General features: G+C 43.1%; 1 protein-coding gene and 1 non-coding gene across 4 annotated transcripts in view; both read right to left on the minus strand.

The window, feature by feature from the left end:
- The window catches only part of PTH2R (parathyroid hormone 2 receptor), a 137,208-nt gene that overhangs the window by 69,178 nt on the left and 44,200 nt on the right, over nucleotides 1-23,830 (minus strand). For all 3 annotated transcript variants that reach the window (XM_075529629.1, XM_075529628.1, XM_075529630.1), the window contains exon 2: nucleotides 1,569-1,671. The gene's annotated coding sequence lies outside the window, so the exon portion shown is untranslated. The remainder of the gene's footprint in view (nucleotides 1-1,568; nucleotides 1,672-23,830) is intronic.
- LOC142425159 (U7 small nuclear RNA) lies at nucleotides 23,236-23,294 on the minus strand. Its single transcript, XR_012779524.1, has one exon. It is a non-coding gene; the product is annotated as a U7 small nuclear RNA (small nuclear RNA).

Here is a 23,830-nt window from a genome sequence, read left to right on the forward strand (position 1 = left end):
GTTCCATTCCATTTTTGATGACTTTCCATTTTCCTAGATTCGCACTTCATACATTCCAAGTTCTGGTGATTCCATTTTTGCAGCTGTTTTCTTGCCTTAAGCTGTACTGTGCTCCATCAGCAACTGAAATCCCGAAGGCTCCACTAGCACAGGCTTCACTTCACTGAGGTCACCATGGGCCACGCTACTTCGAGAAAGCAACTCTTCCTTAGTCATATTTCAAGTGCTTTCTGTCCTGAAGGATCCATCCTCAGGCACTGTCTCTGACTATGTTCTGCTCCATTCATTAGGGCTTTAGTATCTGACAATGTTTCGAAGCTACATAGAAGGTTTTCATCAGTCTTGAAAAATGTTATCATCTGATCTCCAGCTTCGTTCCTATCACTGTGGCCATATTTTCTGAATACTGCTTCTACCTCTGAGTGAACCATATAAATGTGGGTGTCTGTTAGGAGCCCTGGTGACATGGTGGCTAAGCGTTCACCTGCTCACTCCAAGCCCAGCAGGTCCAAGCCACCAGAAGCTCCTGGGGAGAGAGATGGGGCTTTCAACTCCCATAAAGAACTACAGTCTCAGAAACTCACACAGAGGCAGTTCTATCCTGTCCCTGATGGTGATGTGAGTCGGCAATCAACTCGTGGCAGTGAGTTTTGTCTGAGAGGCACCAGTGAGCTGACATGGAGTGGTCCTAGCCATTTCAACTAGACAATCACATGGTTTACTGTGCTGGGAACGGAAAAGTCAAGAAGAACAGCATCGCCTTCATCATCCAAAAGAACCCTGCAAGCTCGATCTAGAAATAGACTGCTGCCTGTCATAGGCTCATAGGTGTACAAATCCAGTTAATACAACCACTATTCCAAGCCACGCACCAACCACTAAAGTTAGTGAAGAACTTGAAAAAGTTCGCCAAACTCTTCGATCTGAAATTAATCAAACATGCAATTGAGATGCATTGACTGTGATTGGCACTGGAATGTGACAGTTGGAAACACAGAAGAGGGACAGTTATTGCGGGCTAATATAGAGATGAGCTTTTCGTATTACCAAATCCACTAACCCGGCAAGCCACTTTGCCAATGGGGAAAGTAAGTAAGGTAAAGAGAAAAAAAATAAGTCTTTCACTGAATATACACCCCATACATGTGGAAACATAGTGAATTATTGTGAAGAGTTAATACTAAATAAGAGAAAGTTATTGCAAACATTGTGGGATACATTTTTCCCTTGTTCTTCTACACTTTTTTATCATTTCATTATATACACATACATCCATTGTGTCAAGCGCATTTGTACATTTGTTGCCATCATCATTTTCAAAGTATTTTCTTTCTACTTGAGCCTTTGGTATCAGCTCCTCAACTTCCCGTCCCTCCCTCACCATCGTTCCCTCCACAACCCTTGAAAATGTATACTTTTTTCATTGTCTTACACTGACCGATGTCTCCCTTCACCCACTTTTCTGTTGTCCATCCCCCAGAGATGGGTTTCTATGTAGATCCTTGTGATCGGTGCCTTCTTCCTCCGCCCCCTTCCCTTTGTGGATACAATTATATTAACATATTTACCTCCTTCTTGAAGCTGAGCAGTGATATTGAGCTCACACTGTACTTTGGCTTTCAGCACAAGAACAATCTGTTCCTCAATAGTAACGGTGTCATCAGAATCCAGCTATAAAAATAAACAAACCAAAGAGAAAAGTATTCCCATTATCTTTTTTAATTAAGATACAAACTTCCATTATTTTACCTTCTAATTAAAATTAAAATTTTGAAACAAGTTTTCATTTGAATAAAAATTCATAATGTATTAGGATCTAACTTTTAATTGTTTTTGTTTTTCCTGAAGGAAAAAAAAGTCTTATACCTAAAAAACAGAATCTTAAAGAGGGAACATCTTTCTTTTTCTTTTAAATCATTTTATTAGGGGTGCATACAACTCTTATCACAATCCATACATACATCCATTGTGTCAGGCACATTTGCATATTCGTTGCCCTCTCCACTCAAGCCCCTGAAATCAGCTCCTCATTTTCCCCTCCCTTCCTGCTCCCCGTCCCTCATGAACCCTTGATAATTTATAAATTATTATTTGGTCATGTCTTACACTGTCTAATGTCTCCCTTCACCCACTTTTGTGTTGTCCAGCCCCCAGGGAGGATGCTATATATAAATCCCTATAATCGGTTCCCCCTTTCCAACCCACCCTCCCTCCACCTACCCTGTATCGCCACTCTCACCACTGGTCCTGAAGGAATCATCGGTCCTGGATTCCCTGTGTTTCCAGTTCCTATCTGTACCAGTATACATCCTCTGGTTTAGCCAGATCTCTAAGGTAGAATTGGAATCATAATAGTGGGAGGGGGAGGAAGCATTTAGGAACTGGATGAAAGGTGTATGTTTCATCATTGCTACACTGCACCCTGACTGCTCGTCTCTTCCCCAAGACCCTTATGTAAGGGGATGTCTAGTGTTCTACAGATGGGCTTTGGTTCCCCACTCTGCACTCCCCCGCACTCACAATGATATGATTTTTTTGTTCTTTGGTGCCTACTACCTGGTCCCTTCAACACCTTGTGATCACACAGGCTGGTATACTTTTTCCATGTGGGCTTTGTTCCTTCTGAACTAGATGGCCACTTGTTTACCTTCAAGCCTTTAAGACCCCAGATGCTATATCTTTTGATAACCGGGCACCATCAGCTTTCTTCACCACATTTGTTCATGCATCCATTTGTCTTCAGTGATCATATCAAGGAGGTGAGCGCACAATGATATGATTTTTTGTTCTTTGATGCTTGATAACTGATCCCTTTGGCGCCTTGTGATCACACAGGCTGATGTGCTTCTTCCATGTGGGCTTTGTTGCTTCTCAGCTAGATGGCCACTTGTTTACCTTCACGTCTTTAAGACCCTAGACACTATATCTTTTGATAACTGGGATCCATCAGCTTTCTTCACCACATTTGCTTATGCACCTGCTTTGTCTTCAGCAATTGTGTCGGGAAGGTGAGCATCATGGAATGCCAGTTTAATAGAACAAAGTATTATTGCATTGAGAGGGTAAGGAGAAATCTTTCGTTGTTATAGTTATATAACAAATTACCCCAAAATGTTGTCATTTAAAACAACAAATATTTATTATCTTGGGAGAGAGTTAATTGGGTGGATCAAGGTCAAAGTTTCTCAATAAAGACCTGTGAGGGAGACTTAAACCAAGAATGCAAGCACTTGAGGACGAGACTGGTACTAGGTCTGACTCCCAGACAGCACACTCACATGGCTACTGCAAGAGGTTTCAGGGCTTCGGTGGCTTTCATAAAGAAGCCTCATTCCCTTACCCATGATTCTTGCCATGTGGGTTCCTGCATGGTTTTTCAACGTGGCAGATGTCTTCCCATAGATATAGTGATCGGAACAAAAAGAAAGATGAAGCTTCAATGCCTTTCATGGTCTGGCCTCAGAAGTCACACATAATCAGTTCTACCACAACCTAGTTCTTAAAAGTAAGTCACCAACTCTCTTACAAGGGAGAGCGATGACACTCTGCCCCTTGGAGAGAGGGAAGTGTATTGTGTAAATGTACTTTTAAATAGCCATAATTTCTGCAAGTATCATCTATTTGTGGGGAAAGAATGTAGAGGATTACACAAGGATAAGTGAAAAAAGTGTTGCTACTGAGGTTCCAGGTCATAGAAACAAAAGCTTCTTGAACATAGCTCTGCCATCAATGGATGGCTGCAGATAATTCTCTGAGTAATGCACTGTCCTTCATGTCATTAAATGCCTTCCAAAACAAAGCTCTGTTTAAAACAGTGGACTCAGAGGCATCTGCTGGGCCAGGCAAATGTCAGCTCTGAAGGTTATTGAGGTTATTGAGGCTGTTTGGGGGAACTACAAAGGGATCATCTGTGTAAATTGTCTTAAAGAATGTTAAGACTATTACAAAGACTTAAGAGGAAGGTTTAAGAAAATGTAAAATGGCATTGGTCCCAAAAATTCCATATTCAATACCTATTACTCCAAAGGCACAATTGTCCCGAAAACAAAATATTATATTTTGAGAAATGAATGGTTGGCCTTCTTTCCTCAGTAAGCTATTATTTATAATTTGAAATACATTATTGAATTTCAATCTGTCACATACATGATGACTAAAAGAAGTCCCATTTTAATAATGTATGATTTATTGAAAGTTCCTAAATTTGACATGAGAGATGCCGATTATTAATGTCAGAATCTGTGAGCACTCGTAATTGCAAAATTCGTACTTATTGCACCTTCAAATAAACATGAATCCATAAATTAGATGTGATTAAAGAGAAGTACTCTGTAACTTCCATTTCTGAGATGATGGAGTAGATGTACTTTTCCCTATCAGTCCCCACAAGTAAAATTAAAATCCCTTGACATTCTTTATAAAACCAACAAAGTAATAAGCGCTGGAAACAAACCCCTCAGGACCAATAATAAGAGTAGCCACATCATGAGGGGAACGGGAAGGTGGGGGCAAAAGGGGGACTGATCACATTGATCTCCGTATAACCCCCTCTCAGGGGGATGGGCAACAGACAAGTGGGTGAAGGGAGACATCAAACATTGTAAGACATGAAAAATAATAATAATTTATAAATTATCAAGGGTTCCTGCGGGAGGGAGGGAGGGAAGGGGAAAAATGAGGAGCTGATACCAAGTAGAAAGAAAATGTTTTGAGAATAATGATGATAACAAATGTACAAAAGTGCTTGACACAATGTATGTACTATGGATTGTGATGAGTTGCATGAGCCCCCAATAAAAAGATTTAAAACAACAACAACAAAATAGACTCGGAAATGTAGACAAAAGAAAACCAACTGGCTGAGCACATTGAAACTTGAGGAAGGACACAATGCTGAGTTCTCCGGGCTTATTTATTTATTTATTTGCCTCATGTTTTCCCCACTTGGAGACAAAGAAACCCATAAATCAGAAACATCAATAGGCACAGATTTTTTTCCCTCCTCCTTCCCCACCAGCCTGCCGCCCCCAGTCCCCAGCACAGATTTTAAAATGAAAAATAGCCTCTAAAATAGTCTATTTTCTCTTTCAAAGAACCAAGAAACGGACAATCAAGTAAAAAATAAAACTTTTAAGTAATAACTGTTCTACCCTAGTGGTTGTTGTTGATGATGTTAGGTGCCATCGAGTTGGTTCCAACCCATAGCAACTCTGTGGACCTCAGAGAATGAAACACTGCCTGGTCCTGTACCATCTTTGCAGTTGTTCTTATGTTTGAGCCCATTGTTGCAGCCACCAGGCTCAGGACCTGCCTCTTTTTTCGTGGCCCCTCTACTTTACCAAACATGATGCCCTTCTCCATTGTCTCTGCTAATAACAAAGCCAAACTACATGAGACGAAGTCTCACCATCCTTGCCTCTAAGGAACATTCTGGCTGTACATCTTCCAAGACAGATTTCTTTTATCTTTGGGGAGTCCATTGTAATTTCAATATTCTTTGCCAGCACCACACTTCAAATGCTTAGATTTTTCTTTGGTCTTCCTTATTCAATGTCTAACTTTCATGTGCATATGAGGTGATTGGAAACACCATGGCTTGGGTCAGGCATGCCTTAGCCCTCAAAGTATCATCCTTGCTTTTCAACACTTTAAAGAAGTCTTGTGTGACATAAATCTGTTCTTTAGACCCTATACTCCATGATGGGATCCATTTCAATATGGAAATGAAGCACTCACAGTTTGGGGGGATAGAATTTCATTCCAATACGGAAAGGGAAGTACACAATAGTTATCACCATTAAAACAGTGTTGATCTGTTTGGAGACATAGCAAGTCATCAAAAAATATGAGTAGATCATTCTGTTCAGACAGGTTGGCATCCAGAATCTAGCATTAGCACAAAATCCATTTACAAGCCAGCTTACAGTTCTACACACATCAGTAGCAATGGCCAACTTTCTATCAATCTGTAACTAGTGGTACAACCCCAGGCAACATATCTGTATCCTTGAGCAACAAGTCATGCAGCCTCGCTGTGAGACTCTTGGAAACAAGAGCAGCTACAATAACAACCGGCTTGTTAGCCATTAGCAACGAAGAGGCTACTTTCGAATCGTGATTAGGCCAAATCGTCATTAATAAATAATTTCAACAAACTACTGGAAACTGTGTACTCATTAGCTATAACAATTATGTGATATGTTAAGAGTGTAAGGGAAATATTAATTAGAACTTGTCATTAAACATCTTTTCTATCTCCTCTATCGGCTCTCATTAAAGGTATAGTTACTGGAACTAACTCATTGATTCCTTAGTTTCTCATTAAAAATATGGGCATTAGACAATAGTCAGTTTATGGGTGAAAAAGAGGGAAAAAGATTAATGTTTCTGGAGAGTTGAGTGAGTAGTTGGGATGAAAAAAGAAGGAAGAAGGAAGATGCATTGAACAGTTAAGTCTGTAGATCTGGGACTAATACAGAGTTTCTGAAATAGCACAAAATGAAAATTAGCTTGGTTTTACTGAAAGAAAATTAAAATGTACCCAAGGAGGACCCTAAAAAAGACTTATTTTTTTAAAAATCAGGACAATTTGGGAAACAATCTTTTAGACAGATAAGCAAATAAGAATAGGCACAGAGACGGTAACTTAGAAAAATTGGGTTGCTCGCATAGGTTCATTTTCCCTCCCAAAGGTGGTTCAGAGCACTAACCAAAATTATTACTCAAAGGTGATTTAGAACATTAATTAAAATTTGGGAGTATTTCTAAAAATGCTGAACTGAAGTTCTTATGTCAGAGATCAGTCAGGCCTTTTCCATTTATGACCAGGATTTGGCTTTAGGAAAAAAATCATCTATGTTCCACAAATACGGACACAAAAAACAGAAACAGAGGAAATGAACAAACTCTGAAGGTCGGGGGGTGGGCAAAATAAATCAAGGCCGGAGGCAAAGAGCTCATGTTTGCATTTTTTGAAATGTGTCTTTCCTTGACCTTTTCAGTTTTCAGAAAAACAGGACTATATTTTAATCATTTTACATGCACATATAAATACACTGCTCTCACTGCCACCGAGTCCATGCTGACTCAGAGCAACCCCTGTACGTTTCTGAGACACTAAATGTTTACAGGAGCAGAGAGCCCAATCGTTCTCCCTCAGAGCTGCCGGTGGTTTCAAACTGCAGCCACGAGGATGACAGCGCAGTGTGTAACCACTACACCACCAGGGCTCCTCATCAATCTACTAGCTAGATACATCTGCTGCACAAGTCACTGAGGGATGCCTGCCCCACACCAATCACCCCAAATACATGTGAATGTTGAGCATTGAATAAAGAAGACCACAGGAAAATCAATGCATTTGAACTGCACAAGTTTAGACACATCTCCTGCCTACAAAACTGGTTTAAATATGTCATTGTGTCTAAAAATATGAAATCCTCACTTTGACTTCTCTGATACTGTGTTGAGCAATCCAAATCAATGTATTGCCAATTCTGTTCCCTTTGGTTCCACATCTGCTAAGATGACAACTGTACATGCCTTACTTCTTCCTCAGACCCTACCCACCTGCAGCTACAAACGAACGCACAGAGTAAAGGACACAATCCTGCAGACTTCTGGGTCAGTCCAAGGCCTCTGAGTCAGGCTGGGGGACTCCCACACTCTCTCACTTCGGGCCTGCTGGCTACAAAGTTGGAGTTATCCCACTTTCCCATTAGGACTGTAGCTGCAAGTCCCCACTGCCCAGGGACCCTCTCACTTCCAAGCTGCTGGAGGTCAGGGCCGGGTTTTTCTATGTCCTCCGGATATCAACCATGGCCGCCGGCATCTCCAGAGCCCCTCACTATGGACGTGTTGGATTTGGGAATTTTCTCAACTGACTCACAACACTCAGAAGAGCATTATATCAAACAACAATAATAGTAACACGGGCAACGCAGGACCAGTATCAAGCAGAGACACATGAAGGTGAGGAAAGAGATCAGGAAGGACACCCAAAGCAAACCTTCCTTGTCCCCCAAAGAGGTGTGCTATGCCACCAACACATCAACATCTTTAACCAAAGAGCACGTCCACAGAACTTCTGTGTTGAAAGCCTCATGACAGACTGTGTCAAGTGCTCTTCCTTAAGCGTATCTGCTCTCAGGAGGTGGCCTTTCTGGCCTGCACAGCCCTTACCCACGCATGCTCTTTTTCTCTGCTCCCTATTTTACCAAGCATGCTGTCTTTTCCAGGTCTCTCCTGGATGGTTCCTGCTGACGACATGTCCAAAGGACATGAGACGGAGCCTCGCAATCCCTGCACCTAAGGAGCACTGTTGCTTTGCTGATTCCGAGACAGATTGGTTGTTCCTTTTGGTGGTTCATGAAACTTTCAAGATTCTTCACCAGCACCATCGATCAGATGCATGTGTTCTTCTTTGGTTTTCCTTATTCAATATCAAACTTTCACATGCATGTGAAATACCATGGCTTGGGTCAAGTGCACCTTAGTCCTCAAAGTTACAGCTTGCTTTTCAACACCTTAAAGAAGACTTGTGCAGTTGATTCACCCAGTCCTTTGATCTCTTCATGGCTGCTTCCTTGCACATTGATTGTGGATCCAAGCAAGATGAAATCCTTGACAACGTCGATCTTTTCTCTATTCATCATATTGTCTCTTCGTCCAATTGTGAGGATTTGGGTTTTCCTTACAATGAGTTATAATCTATATTGAAGGCTTCAATCCTTGATCTTCATAAGCAAGTGTTCAGATCCCTCTTACTTTCAACAAGCAAGGTGATGCATTTGCATATTGCAATAACAAGCAAGATTATGCATTTGCATATTGTTAATAAGCCTTCCTCCAATCCTGATGCCATATTCTTCTTCATATAATCCAGCTTCTCTGTTGATTTGCTCTGCATATAGATTGAATAAGTATTGTCAGAGAACACAACCCTGACACACCCTTTCTCGGTTTTAAACCATGCAATATTCTCTTGTTCTATTTGCACAATTGCCTTTGATTCATGTATAAATTCCACAAGAGCACAATTAAATGTTCTAGAATTCCCATCCTTCTCAAGGTTGTGCATAGTTTTTTTAATGATCCACACAGTCAAATGCCACTGCATAATCAATAAAATGCAATTAAGCATCTTTCTGGTATTCCATTATTTCAGCCAAAATCCATCTGACATCAGAAATTATATGCCTTATGCTGTGTCCTCTGATGAATCTAGCCTGAAACTCCGGCAGCTCCCTGTTGATGTAATGCTGCAATTGTTCTCAGGTGTTATTAGTGATATTGTTCTATAATTTCATAGTTGTGTAGGATAACCTTTTTTTGGAATGGATGCAATTATGAATTTCTCTCAGTCAGCTGGCCAGATTCTTGGCATAGACCAGTGAGAGCTTCCAGTGCGTCATCAGCTTGTTGGAGACTGTCACTGGTGTTCCGCCCATATTTGACTAGTGCCTTCGGTGCAATCTGGGCTTCTGTCAGTGTCATTGGTTCTTGATCATATGATACCTCTTGAAATAGTTGAATGTTGACTAGTTCTTTTTGGTACAAGGACTCTGGGAATTCTTTCCAACTTCTTTTGATGTTTCCTACATCATGCTATATTTTGCCCATAGGATCTTTCAAGATTGTAACTCAACATTTAATTTTTTTTTTCATTTCTTTCAGTTTGCAGTTGACTGTGTTCTCTTTTCCCTGCTTTTCTAGATCTAGGTCTTTGCATATTTCATTATATTACTTTACTTTGTAATCTCAAGTTCTCCTTTGAAATTTGCTGTTTAGCCCTTGGACTTCTCATTTCTTCCATTTGCCTTAGCCACTCTATGATTAAGAACAAGTTTCAGAGCCTTTTCTGACATCCACTTTGAGTTTTTCTTTCTTACCTATCTTTTCAGTGATCTTTTGCTTTCTTCTTGCATGATGTTCTTGATGTCCTCCCACATCTTCTTGCATGATGTTCTTGATGTCCTCTCTGTCATTACTGTACAATGTGTCAAATCTGTACTTGAGATGTTCTTGAAATTCAGGTGAAATATACTCTCATATTTTGGCTATTGTGTACTTGATTTCATTTTCTTCAGCATCAACCTGAACTTGCATATGAGTGATTCTGTCTGTTCTAGTCCGTCCCTGGCCTGGTTTTAGTTGCTGATATTGAGGTTCTCCATCATCTCTTCCAACAGATATAGTCAATTTGGTTTCTGTATATTCCTTCCAGAGAATTCCTGCTGCCTTTTGTGTTATCGAAAACAACGCATTTGTGATGAAGAAGTCATTGGTTTAAAAAAGAAAGTCATTGGGTTTTCAAAATTATATCATGAGATCTCCAGTTTTCTCTCGATCACCAAGGCCACATTTTTCAGCTATTGTTCCTTCTGTCTCCAACATTTACATTCCAATCACAAATAATTACCAATGTATCTAGATTGCATATTTGATCAATTCCAAACTGAAGACATTGGTAGAATTCTTCAATTTCTTCAGCACTAGTTTTACCACCAGTAGTTGTTGCACACATCTGAATGATAGTTATAGTGCCTAGATTTCCTTAAAGGCGAGTAGACATGAGCTTATCACAGACTAATGCCAGAAGAGGAATCCCCCAGGTTTAACCTAGATCCTGAAAAGTCCTTTTTGACTATGAATGCAACACAATTCCTCTTGATTGTGTCATTCCCAGCATAGCAAACATACGATTTTCTGATTCAAAATGACAACTATCAGTCCATTGCAGCTTGCTAATGCCTAAATTATTGACCTTTATGTCTTCCATTTCATTTTTAATGATTCCAATTGTCGATTCCTACTTTGTGTTAGTCCAGGTAGACTAGAGAAACAAATCCAGAGATGTTCATATGTATATAAGAGAAAACTTTATATCAAAGGGCAATTGTACCTTTAAGAAAACATCCAGCCTAGTCCAGAACAAGTCAATAAATCTGATATTACCCTATATATTAATACTAGTCCATAATTTTCTCTTTAGACTCACACAGCCATGCAATAATGCTGAATGCAGGAAGATCACAGGCTGGTAGGTGGAGTCTTGTGGATCCAGTAGCGATGGAAGCATCTCAACACTGGCGTGTGTTCAGCCCCGGGGCTCTGGCTCTATCAGCGTAGCTCCAGGTGACTTGTCAACAGGAATGTTTCCCAGGGAATGTCTCCTGCCCCCAGGAAAGAATACAGGAGTTCCCAGAATCCTCAGGAGAAGGCCATGCCCACACAGAGGCCTCATTGGCTTTGGCCTGATTGACAGGCTAGACTTCACCCCTTCGCAGGTTGGCAGGAGATTATGTAATGGCCACATACTTCATGAATACTAAGTTCGAATTAGTAAGAGACGCTTGCCAATTTTTCTTCTTATTTTAAGTGGTGCCCCCTCAGCAAATAGACAGCCTGGAGGCTTTACTCTATGCATGTCATTATGGTTGCCTCCACTGTGAGAAGGCAGTTCTGTCTCCATGATATTGTGAGTGACTTTCAACCTGAGGGACTCCCCTTCTGGCACTACATCTCTCAACATTCCGCTGCTGTTCATGAGGTTTTACGTTTCTGACTGAGTTAGTTAGCTTATTATGCCAACCTGACCGATAAATACATGTGGGATTACTTGAAGGGTGGAGAGATAAATGGCTCTGCGAGCCTCGCCTCTCTTGTCTCTCGCTCTTTGATCATCAGACCAATGTGCAGCTGCCTTGCTTGTTCTGTGACTCAATTTGCAAGCTACATTGCCTGTGGGAACACCTCACCTGTGGACTGTGTCGCTGTAATTTGAGGTTCCTTCAAGACCTGCTTCACCACACAATTGGAATTTACAACTCTTGAGCTGGGGACTGTCAGACCCTGTCATCTGGCTGACTGTTGGTGACCTGCCTTGCTGTTTGCTGCCTGTGCCCAGATAGCCTGAATTGCTATACAGAGGACTACCTGGCAGCCCTCAAGACTTGAAGGACTGCCAGTGTCTCACAAATGTCTCACAGGAGTGAGTTTCACTGAGCCATCTGTACTGCTTTATAATTTAACTGTTTATTTCTTGTGTTATCTATCTATCTGTGTATATATATAATAATATATAATATATTATATAATAATATATAATTATTAGCAATTTGGCTTTGTCTCTCTAGAGAACCCTGTCTAACACACCGACAATGCTCCCCTGCTATCTATCAAGTTTTCAGTGGCTAACTCCTCCAGAGTAGAGAGGCTCATTCTTTCTTCTTAGTCTGTTCTTAATCTGTAAACTCTGCTAACATCTGCTCATTCTTGGTGACATGCTGGCAGTTGACATAGCTTCTAGCATCACAGCAACACGCAAGCCACCACAGTAGGACAAACTAAGAGACAAGGAGTCAGAAATTACTTTAGGGAGAGTTCATGTAAACCTCACAATTGTTTTTTTTAAAAAAAAGTTGTACACTCGGGGGATGGAGTGAAATGTATCTGAAAAAAGAAAACATTTGTTTAGAAAACAAAGTTAGCCTGATTAAATAGTTAGTGGGACTGGTAAGTAATGTAAATTTCTCACATTTACGAAACGTCTACCGATCTTAAGTCACTTCCCACAGCCACAGACAGCGCGCAGTGAGAGGAGCCAGGACCTGGCTGTCTCGGCACAGCATGCGCCTCCTCTGAGGGGCCAAGCCCTTGTCGGGGCTGCAGTCTGACGTGCAGCTTTTCCTGGCGCATACTGCTTTTTCAGCATTCTCTGTTTCACAGGCATTCCACTTATCATGGGTTGAAATATGTCCTCAAAAATATATGTTGAAAAAATCATTTAAAAATATATGTGGAAAACAATTATATCGATGTGAAGGAGAGGGTTGGAGTGGAGACCCAAAGCCTGTCTGTAGACAATTGGACATCCCTTCATTGAAGGGTCACAGGGAAGGGATGAGTTAATCAGGGTGCAGTTTAACACCAACACAACACATGACATTCTTCTGCTTCTTTAGTGCATCCTCTTCCCCCACCCACCCCCTACCACTATCATGACCCCAATTTTACCTCACAAATCCTACTAGACTGGAGTGTGTACATCGGTACAGCTTTTAACATGGAGGCCAGGACAGATAACCCCCTCAAACCAGTAGTGGGAATAGTGACACCAGGAGTGGAGGGGGGGGGGAGGGTGAACTGACAGCAATGATGGATATATAACACACACGCCTCTGAGGGGAATGAACAACAGAAATGTGGGTGAAGGGATACAGTGGATGGTGTGAGATATGAAAAATGTATATATATAATTTATCAAGGGTTCAAGAGGGTGGGAGGGTGGCAGAGGGAGGGAAAAAAGAGGAGCTGACAATAAGGGCGCAAGTAGAAAGATAATGTTCTTAAAATGACGATGACAAAATATGTACAAGTTTGCTTCATATAATTGATTTATGGATTGCTATATCTGTAAGCCCCCAATGAAATAATTTAAATTTCTTAAGAAAAAGGCTTTATTAGGATTCAAATGAGTCACTATAAGATAAACATTTTGCAATTAATTAGGAGTACATATAAGAATGCTAAAAGTATTTGTACTTAACACCATATCTTCAAAATTCATAACTCTAATATATAAAACTTAATCATTAAATATGCATGGATATGGGATAAACTATTGAGGGGGAGAGGAAAAGGATGCATACATGGAGATAAACCCTAATACCTGGCAGCTGGTACCCATGAATATGCCTCTTTGGGGAGATAAAGGCATCAAAGATGTTATCAGATACCATGGGGACTTATTGAAATAAAGTGGACTCTAATCCAGTGTGACCCGTGTCATGATGAAAAGGGGAAAGACACAGACACACAGCGAGGCAGAGGCACAGGGGGGAACTGGCCCTGGAAAGAAGAAGGCAGGGATTGGCGTTATTCTCCCACATGCCAAAGAATACCAGAAACCACCAGAAGTTGGAAGAGACGCTGAAGGAACGAAACCTACAAAAACTGCCTACACCCTGAATTCACTGTGTCCTTCAGATCGGTCAGAGAATACATTTCTGTTGTTTTAAACTAGCTTGTAGGACTTTCTTACACCAGCCCTAGGAACCTAGGAACCCCCACAAACCTCTTGCATCCCTAATGCTGGAAGAGACTGCTAAAAATATTAAACCCACTTACACCGTGCTCCCCATACCTAGAAGAAGCAGCTTGTGCCCTGCATGCCGTGCCACGGAGCACTGCAGCAAAGGCAGAGCACCGTACATCTTTGAAGCAAGGTACGTGCGGTCACTAGTCTCTGATACCCCTTCAGGATCAACCCTGACGATTATGAACACTAAACATTGAGTCCCCACAGACGGTGTGGCTTCCCTGAGTTCCCTTTGGTGGTCTAGCACATGCTAATATATCCACCAGGTCTATATTCATTATTAACAGACTATGCTAATAAGCCAGGCTTGATTTTCATAAATACCCTTTCTCTCGCATCTGAGTTAAGGGAGTCACCAAGCAAAACGTGGAGTAAATAATTCCCAACATATATTTATTTTGCCTCCAAGATACCCAGTGGGGTTTCAGAGCATATAATAACCCTGATTAAAATAAAACTCCAAAATTTAGAGAATCAAAAGAATAAGTCCAATAAGACTCCTTCGAAGATGAAGTGCAAAAAGGGACTTTGTGCTTAATATATTACCATAAATACACAAATAATACATTACCACAAATTCTCAAGCTATACACTTAAATTAAAATCCATTTCTAGGATGGACTCACACGCGCGCGCACATGCACACACACCAGGGGACATTTGACAATGTCTGAAGATATGTGTGGTTGTCACAACTGGCATGGGTGGCTGCCGCTGGCACCCAGTGGATAAAGGACACCATACAATGTGCTCCCAAAGGAAAGAACCGTTGTAGCCTGAGATGCCAATAGAGCTGAGCCTGAGGTACCCCAAGCTAACGCTATTCAGGAGAGTGGTGTTTTATGGAAGGCTACAAGAAAAGGAACTTTTCTACTATAATCCCACCGTGATTATATTAGGGAACAGGGAATCTCCCTATTCCCTTGGCAACAGAAGTAAATTTAAACACTGCAGGAAGTAAATGGTTAGAATTCATTCTCCCCTAATATAAGAAAATGCTATTTCTTAGCATGTTATCTTATGATATAAAAGCATAGGGCAACCATGAGAAGTCACTCGTTTTCTATAACTGCCGTGGAAAATTATCAACAGCTTCTTGGGTGTTATTTCATGCACTTTAGTCCTCCTGACAACTTGGTGAGGGTCTCAGGTTGGATGAATGATGCATATACCTTACGTGTAAATTACCCATTGCTAATCATCTTAGCCAATGGACGACACACAAGCTGTTTGGTTTTTATTTTCTACTGAATACGCCTGTTTGAAACAGCCTGGTCATGCTAGACAAAGCCCAGTCCTTTTCAGGGGACCTATTTCCTATCACTCCCTTTTAGGTTTAAATTCACGTGGTTATGGTCATGTCAGGTGAAAGAACAATTTAACTTTTAAAGTAACAAATTTAACGTGGTCCTCTGAATGCCACAAACATATCACTAAGTGCATCCGTATCGAAACCTACTTTTCTCACGGTGGCACTTAAAAAGAAAACCACTGGGACTTCGTTTGATGGTCAAGGCACGCCCCCTACCGATCCAATGGGAAAATAACATTGAATTCCGTTTAAATTCACCCACCCTCTCGAGACCCCACTGGATGCCCCCCCCAAAAAAAGGGCTGCCCCTGGGTGCCCCGGGCTCTTAAAATGCTTAACACTTCCACTTTACACATCCTCCGACGTCGTCTGAAAAGATGAGTGTAAACCATAACGTTTACTCGATGCATACACAAATGTGCACATGAACTTCACCTAGCACACTGTAGAAGCTCCATTAGGAAAGATCTCACCCAGAAAATCTGAACTGTCACTAGCCCATTTCCAGGAAAGTGGATTCTGTCTCACCGCGACCCAACAGGAAGGACAGAGCAGACCTGCCCCACGGGTTCCAGGACTGTGCGCAAACCTTCTGGGGCGCACACTGCCACGTCCATATCCGCGACAACGCTGGTGGGTTCGAACCCGCTAACCTTAGGGGTTCGCAGCGCAGTGCTGTGCTGGCTGAAAGTAGCGGTGCACAACTAACTGATGGCTACCGATGCTTCACGTCAGCCACCGGGCGTCCTGATCTCGCTCTCCTGCTCCAGCGGGTCTCCGCTCCTTAACCTGGACACCTGGCGGCTATACACCTGGCGACGCCGGGGAGCCTGAGTGAGGTCACGGCCGACCCCAGAAGGGCCGGGAGAAACGCCAGCAGACAGTAATCAGCCCGATCTGCGCTGATTCACTTCGGACCCAGGGGTCTCGGAGTCCCTTCTCTTCTCAGCCTTGGCGTCCCCCGCCCTCCAGCCTAGTTCCTAAAGGAATGCTCAAGACCTTAGTCCCAGCAGCGCCCGCCTCGGGTGACCTGCCTAAAGGTCTCTTGGCTGCTCCACCAATTGCCCCACCCCACCCCCGGCAGATCCGACAGGTTCTCGTCCGTCTGTCTGTCTGTCCCAGAAGCTCTCACCTGGCCTCCCGCGAGGCTGCAGCTGCCGAGCATCAGCCACCAGCTGAGGAGGAGCGCCGCCCCCGGGCCGGCCATGCCCGCACCGACCGGCAGGACCGGGGCTCGCCCCCCGGGCCACGCGGGGCAAAGTTGGTGGCGAGCGCGGATCCGCCGGCCGCGCCCGCGACTCTCCGAGCCCGGGTCCGGCCGCGCGGCGGCTCGCGGGGGAGTGGCGGTCCGGGCCGGGCTCGCAGCCGCGCGGGGCGGGGCGGGGCGCGGAGGGGCTGCGGGCTCTCTGGCTCCCGGGCTCACGCTCCTCCTCCGGCTTCCCGCCGCCGCTCGGCTGGGGGCGGGCAGTCAGAGGGCGGGACGCCCACCACCTGGGCCGAGGTCCCGAGGTCCCTCTAGCCAGTCTCGACGGGCGCCCTGGCTCCTGGGCGAGAGGTCGGGGAACGCCCTACGGTCCGTCGCCACCAGAGACAGACGGCGGTAGGGGGTCACGTTTCCAGAGCCAGGTGGCTAGTCCACCTGCGGCTGATTGTGGATGCATCTCTAGAGCCCGCTAAAGTTTTCAAGATTGCGAGAGGAGAGGAAGGGAGAGGGAGGAGGAGATGGAGAGTCATCTCCGTACCAGAACTACCTGGGTCCAAATTCCATCGTCTTTTAAAGATTTTTGGGGTAAACACCCTCATTTGGTACAAACGGGTGGCCCTAGGTATTGAGCTAAGTGCAAGCTACAACCGCACGGGCTGACCTCCAGGGGAAAGATGGGGCTGTCTGCTCCCAGAAAGATTCGCAGCCTGGAAACCCCAGATACAGACAGAGTCGCAGTGAGTCGGCAACCAGTCGCTGGTGGTGGAATTGGGTTGCGTCTAGTTTTCTTAGCGGAGTAATCAAGCTGCCAGAGACCTTGGTATCCAAACGTTGAGTTCAACACTGAGCTTCTTGAGAATGATGAGGGCAAAGAATGTACAAATGTGCGTCACACAATTGATGGATGTATGGATTGTGATTAGAGTTGTATGAGCCCCCAATAAAATGATTTTTTTAATAAGAATACTTAGCTTCTCTGTCAGAAAGGTAAGACTCCCCCTCGTTAAAAGCCACCTCCCTCCAGTCAATTCCTCCTCACAGTCAGAGTAGAACTGCCTGCCCATTGGGCTTCCTACACTGTGAATCTTTATGGGTGCACACAAGTTCAACTGCTACCTTGGAGACAGCAGCCCAGTGTTAACCCACTCATTACGCACCACGCTTGAGCCCAGGGAGAAGGTAAGACAATTCCCCAGTTTCCGTGCTTACAATGGAGAGCTGAGATTGGTCCTATATTGGCTTTCACGCGGGTGTCAAAGTGTTTGCTTTTACACTTGATGAGGTTCCTGAATTAGTGCAGGGGGAAGAGTTGGTCCGTAGGTGGGGCGTTTCGTTTACGGCCGTTTGAAAAGGGTGATCCTGGTTGTACAGCATGAGGAGTATCGTCAGTGACCCTGAATTATACAAGCAGAGGTTGTGGAATTGGACACTGCTCTGCTGTGTCTATTTCTGCCGCAATTAGAAAATAAAAATGATGACATGAATATTGATGACTATGTAAACAGTCACAGGTGCTTCTTGGAAGTAGCAGAAAGCATATTATACAACACACACAGAGACACCTGTCTGCAAAAATTACCAAGCAAAATTCAATTTCCCCGGATTCCACAAGAGAGTTTAAGCTTTTGTTGAACCCTTTTTCAAAATAGAACTTTTTATAGTCTTTATCCTCAGAAATCTTGAGTTTGATTAAAGGATCTTAAAATATTGAAAATAATGGTAATGACTTTTATTTCTTAATTCTTCATTTTATTCGTTTTATTTTTCTTAAGTCATATATCAAGCTTGTTGCATGCAGGACCATAGGATAAATGCTTTACATTAAATGGACTAATCTTTATAATAACCCTGTGAGATAGGTATTATTGCTTTTAACCAGTTGTGTAGATGAATAAATAGATACTAGGCCATTGGCTTAAGGTCAAAATAGCCTCTCTTTATAGAACTGCTGATTATTTCTTCTCTTAATCTTACAATAAAATTATTACAATTTTTCCATAATCCTTAGGCTTCATAGAGACATAAAAGATTAGCCAACTGGTTTTTGTCTTTGTATCTTCACTTGTGTCCTCTCTTATAATTTAATAAGTTCCTGTGCATTACAATGGTCCTCAACCAGGGAGGATTTTGCCCCCAGGGAACACCTTGCAATATTTGAAGTCATTCTTGTTTGTGTCACATTTCTGCATGTTCCGTACTGCATGTTGCTGGCATGGACGAGGCCAACGCCATGGATGCTACTAACATTCATCAAGGTGCAGGACAAGCCCCCACCAATCGTGCCACAGATGAGAAACCCTGCAACACAGCAAAATAGATACCCAACCCTTTAGCTAGGTCATTACCTAAAGTAAGATGGCCACACATGTTGGAATTTACCCTCACTTGAAAAACAGAGAAACATCTTCAAAGAAAGGGAAAAGCTAATCACTGACTGGATGTGGAAAGAAAAGAAACCCAGGATAAATAAAACACTATAAAAAATTAAAACAAACTATGAGGCTTTTCACTCCCAGACTTTAAAAGCACTATATAGCCCCAGTAATCAAAACAGCCTGGTATTGGTACAACGATAGATATGTAGAATTGAGAACCCAGAAATACAACCAAGTACCTATCAGCACCTCATCTTCGCTAAGGGACTAAGACACCTTAACTGGGGAAGAGAGAGCCTTTCCAACAAACGGTGCTGGAAAAACTGCATCTTCACCTGCAGAAGAATGAAACAAGACCCATACCTCAAAGCATGTACAAAAACACACTCAAGATGGGTTAAAGAACTAAATGTAAATCCTAGAACCCCAAAGACCATCACTGGAAAAGTAGGGACAAACTTAAGGACCTACCGCAAAGCTTAAACACACTACTGAATAAAATGAAAAAGGTCCACATGATGCTGCCAGGTGCCACGGAGTCGGTTCTAATGCACAGTGGCCCCGTGCATAGCAGAGCAAAACACCATCCTGTCCTGCACCATCCTCACAACCGTCTTTCTTGTTTCAATCCTTTAAATCACTTTATTGGGGCTCTTACAGCTCTTATAACATTCCATGCATCAATTGTATCAAGCTTATTTGTAAACATATTGCCATCATCATTCTTGAAACATTTACTTTTTTTTGAGCCCTTGGTATCAGCTTCTCTCTTTTCCCTCATTCCTCTTCTTCCACCATCATGACCCCTTCATAAAATATAAATTATTATTATGTTCATATCTTACTTCGACTCTGGTCTCCACCCACGTTTCTGTTGTTCATCTTCCTGGTGGGGGAAGGGAGAAGTTGTGCACTGATCATTGCGATTGGTTTTTGTCTTCCTTCCCACCTTTTCCCCACCCTCCTGGTATCACTACTCCTATTTCTGTTCCTGATGAGTTTATCTGACCTGGATTCCATGTGTCCTAAGCTCTTATATATACCAGTGTACATGCTCTGGTCTAGGCAGAACTGAAAGACAGCACTGGGGTCATGATAGTGGGGAGTGAGGAAGCCTCACAGAACCAAGAATATTGTGTGTTTCATCAGTGTTATACTGCGCCCTGGTTGGCTCTACTCTTGTGACCCTTCTGTGAGGAGATGGCCTATGTCTACAGATGAGTTTGGAGTCTCTGCTCCAACCCCCTCATTCTCAACAATATGTTTTTGTTGTTGCTTTGAGTTCTCTGGTGCCTGTTACCTGATTCTATCGACACCTCATGATCACACAGACTGGTGTACTTCTTCCATGTAGGCTTGTTGCTTCCCTGTTAGATGGCCGCTTGTTTAACTTCAAGCCTTTAAGACCCCAGACACTATATCTTTTGATAGCCAGGTACCATCAGCTTTCTTCATCACATTTGCTTATGCACCCATTTGTCTTAGATATTGTGCCAGGTGGGTGAGCATCACAGAATGCCAAAGTGTTCTTGCATTGAGAGAGGGCTTGAGCAGAGACCCAGTCTGTCCACTTCCTCAATGTATTGCCATATAAATATATGTACATAAGCCAATACCTCTATTATATGAATTAATATATTTACATAAGTACACATCTATGCTTATGCCTCTATCCATAGCTTGGCTTCCTAGATCTTTTCTGTTTCCTTTTCCTTCCTCCTGCCCCACCATCATGCTTGTCCTTCTTCTGCCCCTTGGTAATTCCTCTCAGCTAGACTGCTGTTGCTCCAACACCCCCAGGATCTATACGTCCTCCTTGTTGTTGCTTTTAATTCCCGAGTTGTTCTCCTGTCAATGGCATTATTTGCTCACCACTCCTTTCCCCCTCTCCCTCCTCCCCCATGCCTATCTTATATTGAAGGCAAAACAACAGTAATAGAGACAAAACAAAAGGTAAACAAAATATTAAAAGGAAAAAAATGAAAAAGCATACATAATTCCAGGTCTGTCTGCTGACCATTCTATCTCCCCATGAGTCCTAGAGGATTCTGGGACCTGGCCCACCTAGCCTGCAGTCTATTGAGGGGGCTCCTCGGGGGGGGGGGCCGGTTTGTGGCTTGGCTTTGCTCCCATTGCTGGTCTTTTATGTTCCCTTCTTAGTTTGCCCCATGTGAGGTGGTCAGACTGGACACACTCCCCACTGTGTGTTCCTAGTATTGTCCTCCCTCACGGTCTGCTCCCAGGAGGGGAACTCCTGTCTCAAGCTGCTGTCCCTACAGTTCGCTCTGTGCCTTAGCAGCTCCATGCAGGGACGCCATCCTCGGGGCATGGTGTGCCAGTATGGGGTCTAGTCCCTCACTCTCTCTTTTTCCTTCTTGGTTTGCATCTATATGGACATGGCAGGCTGGCTCCTCTCCCCAACCTGTAGGCAACTGTTTCATATGCTTGAGCCCATTGTGGTGGTTACAATGTCAAATTCATCTTGTTGAGGGCCTGCTTCTTTTTCACTGGCCCTCCACTTTACCAGGCATGATATCCTTGTCCAGGGACTGTCCTCTCCTGTCCACCATGTCCAAAATACCGTATGCAAGAACAAGTTTCAATATTCTTCACCATCACCATGGGAATAAGGGAGGGAGAGGTTATTGAGGAGGGAGGGAGGGAGAGAGGATAAGGGGACATAAAGAAAAAGAGCCACAATTACGGAGGGTCTAACGGGACATTGTTACTGATTTCATTTGTTGGGGTGGCCTGTGTAACTATGTACCGTATGCTTCTTTGTCCCTCCAGATTCCTTGTCCTTTGGACCTAACTGTTGGTCTGGGTGGCTCAAAGACAAAAGGAGGAAAAGTAAACTGAAATGCACTTGGAGTCTTTAGTGACAAGAGAAAAAAGAAAAAAAAAGCATGATATTCAAGTAAACCACTCAATCAGATTGGCATAAATACACAGGCTAGAGCCCGGTATTCAAAGCTTTTTGAAGATACTGAAGTGTAATAAGATTTCCCAATTTGTTTCTGGCCTAATTTTAACAGCTTTGTTTTCTTGCGGTATGTATCTACATTTATCAACTTTCCTTTATCACTTTCTTTACTTTGTTTTGTTCAATGCCAGAAGAGAAGCTAGATACTAAAAGTCAGATGATCTTCATTAGAATTTTTTCTAGTTCTTTTGTTGTTTCAAAATTTTACATTTCACCTTCTTTTTTTAAGTATCTATGTTTTTTGTTGTTTGAAAATGGTTGTTTTAAAACATTTTATTGGGGACTTGGGCAACTCTTATCACAATCCATACATCCATCCATTGTGTCAAGCACATTTGCACATATGTTACCATCATCATTTTCAAAACATTTTCTTTCTACTTGACCCCTTGGTATCAGCTTCTAATTTTCCCCCTCCCTCCCCCACATTCTCTCCCTCATGAACCCTTGATAATTTATAAAGTATTGTTATTTTTTCATGTCTTACACTGACTCATGTCTCCCTTCACCCACTTTTCTGTTGTCCATCCCCCTGGGAGGGGGTTATATGTAGATCATTGTGATTGGTTTCCCCTATCGTCCCCCACCTTCCCCTTACCCTCCTGGTATGGCAATTCTCGACATTGGGCCTGAGGGGTTTATCTGTCCTGGATTCCCTGTGTTTCCAGCTCTTATCTGTACCTGTGTACATGCTCTGACCTAGCCAGATGTGTAAGGTACAATTGGGGTCATGACAGTGGGGTGGAGGAGAAGCATTAAAGAGCTAGAGGAAAGTTATATGTTTCATTGGTTCATCTCCTCCTCATGACTCTTCTGTAAGGGTATGTCCAGTTGTCTACAGATGGGCTTCGGGTCTCCACTCTGCACTCCCCCTCATTCACAATGATATGATTTTTTGTTCTGGGTCTTTGATGCCTGATACCTAATCCTATTGACATCTTATGATCACACAGGTTTGTGTGCTTCCTCCATGTGGACTTTGTTGCTTCTCAGGTAGATGGCAGCTTGTTTATCTTCAAGCCTTTAAAACCCCAGATACTATATCTTTTGATAACCAGGCACCATCAGCTTTCACCCAACATCATCCATTGAATAAACCATCATTTTAAGCAGGAAGATATCTTGAAAGGCAGTAGATGATTAAAGTTGTCTGAAGCCTGAAAAAAAAAAACACTGTGTTAGTCTGGGTACTTTGGAGAAAGAAATCAACAGAAACTCATATATAAAAGAGAGGTTTTGTTGTGTTTTTTTTTGGGGGGGGGGGGTTCCGGGAAAACCAGAAAACCTGCTAGACAAATTCTAAAAGAGCTGTAGCACTAAAAGAGAGTTTTATATAAAGGTTGAGTGCACATCAAGAAAACATCCCACCCCAGTGCTGCCCAAACCCACAAGTCCAACATTAACCCATATGTCCACCACCAATCCATGAGTCCTCCTCCATCTCACAAAACAGATGCAATGATGCCAAGTGCAGGAGGAAAACCGAGTCCGTGAATGTGTAAGCATCTCAGCACTGGCAGGGGTCTCCACACGGCTGCTCCAGCACCCAGGACTGCATTGGGGTAGGTCCATGCGGCTTCTCCTCTTGGATGTCTTGTAGCAAGTGAGCCTTGCCAACTGGAGCAGGAAACTGGCTAAGGCAGCTGCACCCTGGTCCGACCACCACAAAGCAAGAGACCCGAGAACTAGAAAGGTGAGGCTCACTTCCTGCAAGACATCCCCAAGGAGAAGCCATATGGACCTACCCCGATGCAGCCCTGGGTGCTGGAGCAGCCGTGTGGAGACCCCTGCCAGAGCTGAGATGCTTACACATTCACTGACTCAGCTTTCCTCCTGCAGTCAGCATCATAGTGTG

This window comes from Tenrec ecaudatus, chromosome 13 (assembly GCF_050624435.1).
Source record: "Tenrec ecaudatus isolate mTenEca1 chromosome 13, mTenEca1.hap1, whole genome shotgun sequence".
Lineage (NCBI taxonomy): Eukaryota > Metazoa > Chordata > Mammalia > Afrosoricida > Tenrecidae > Tenrec > Tenrec ecaudatus.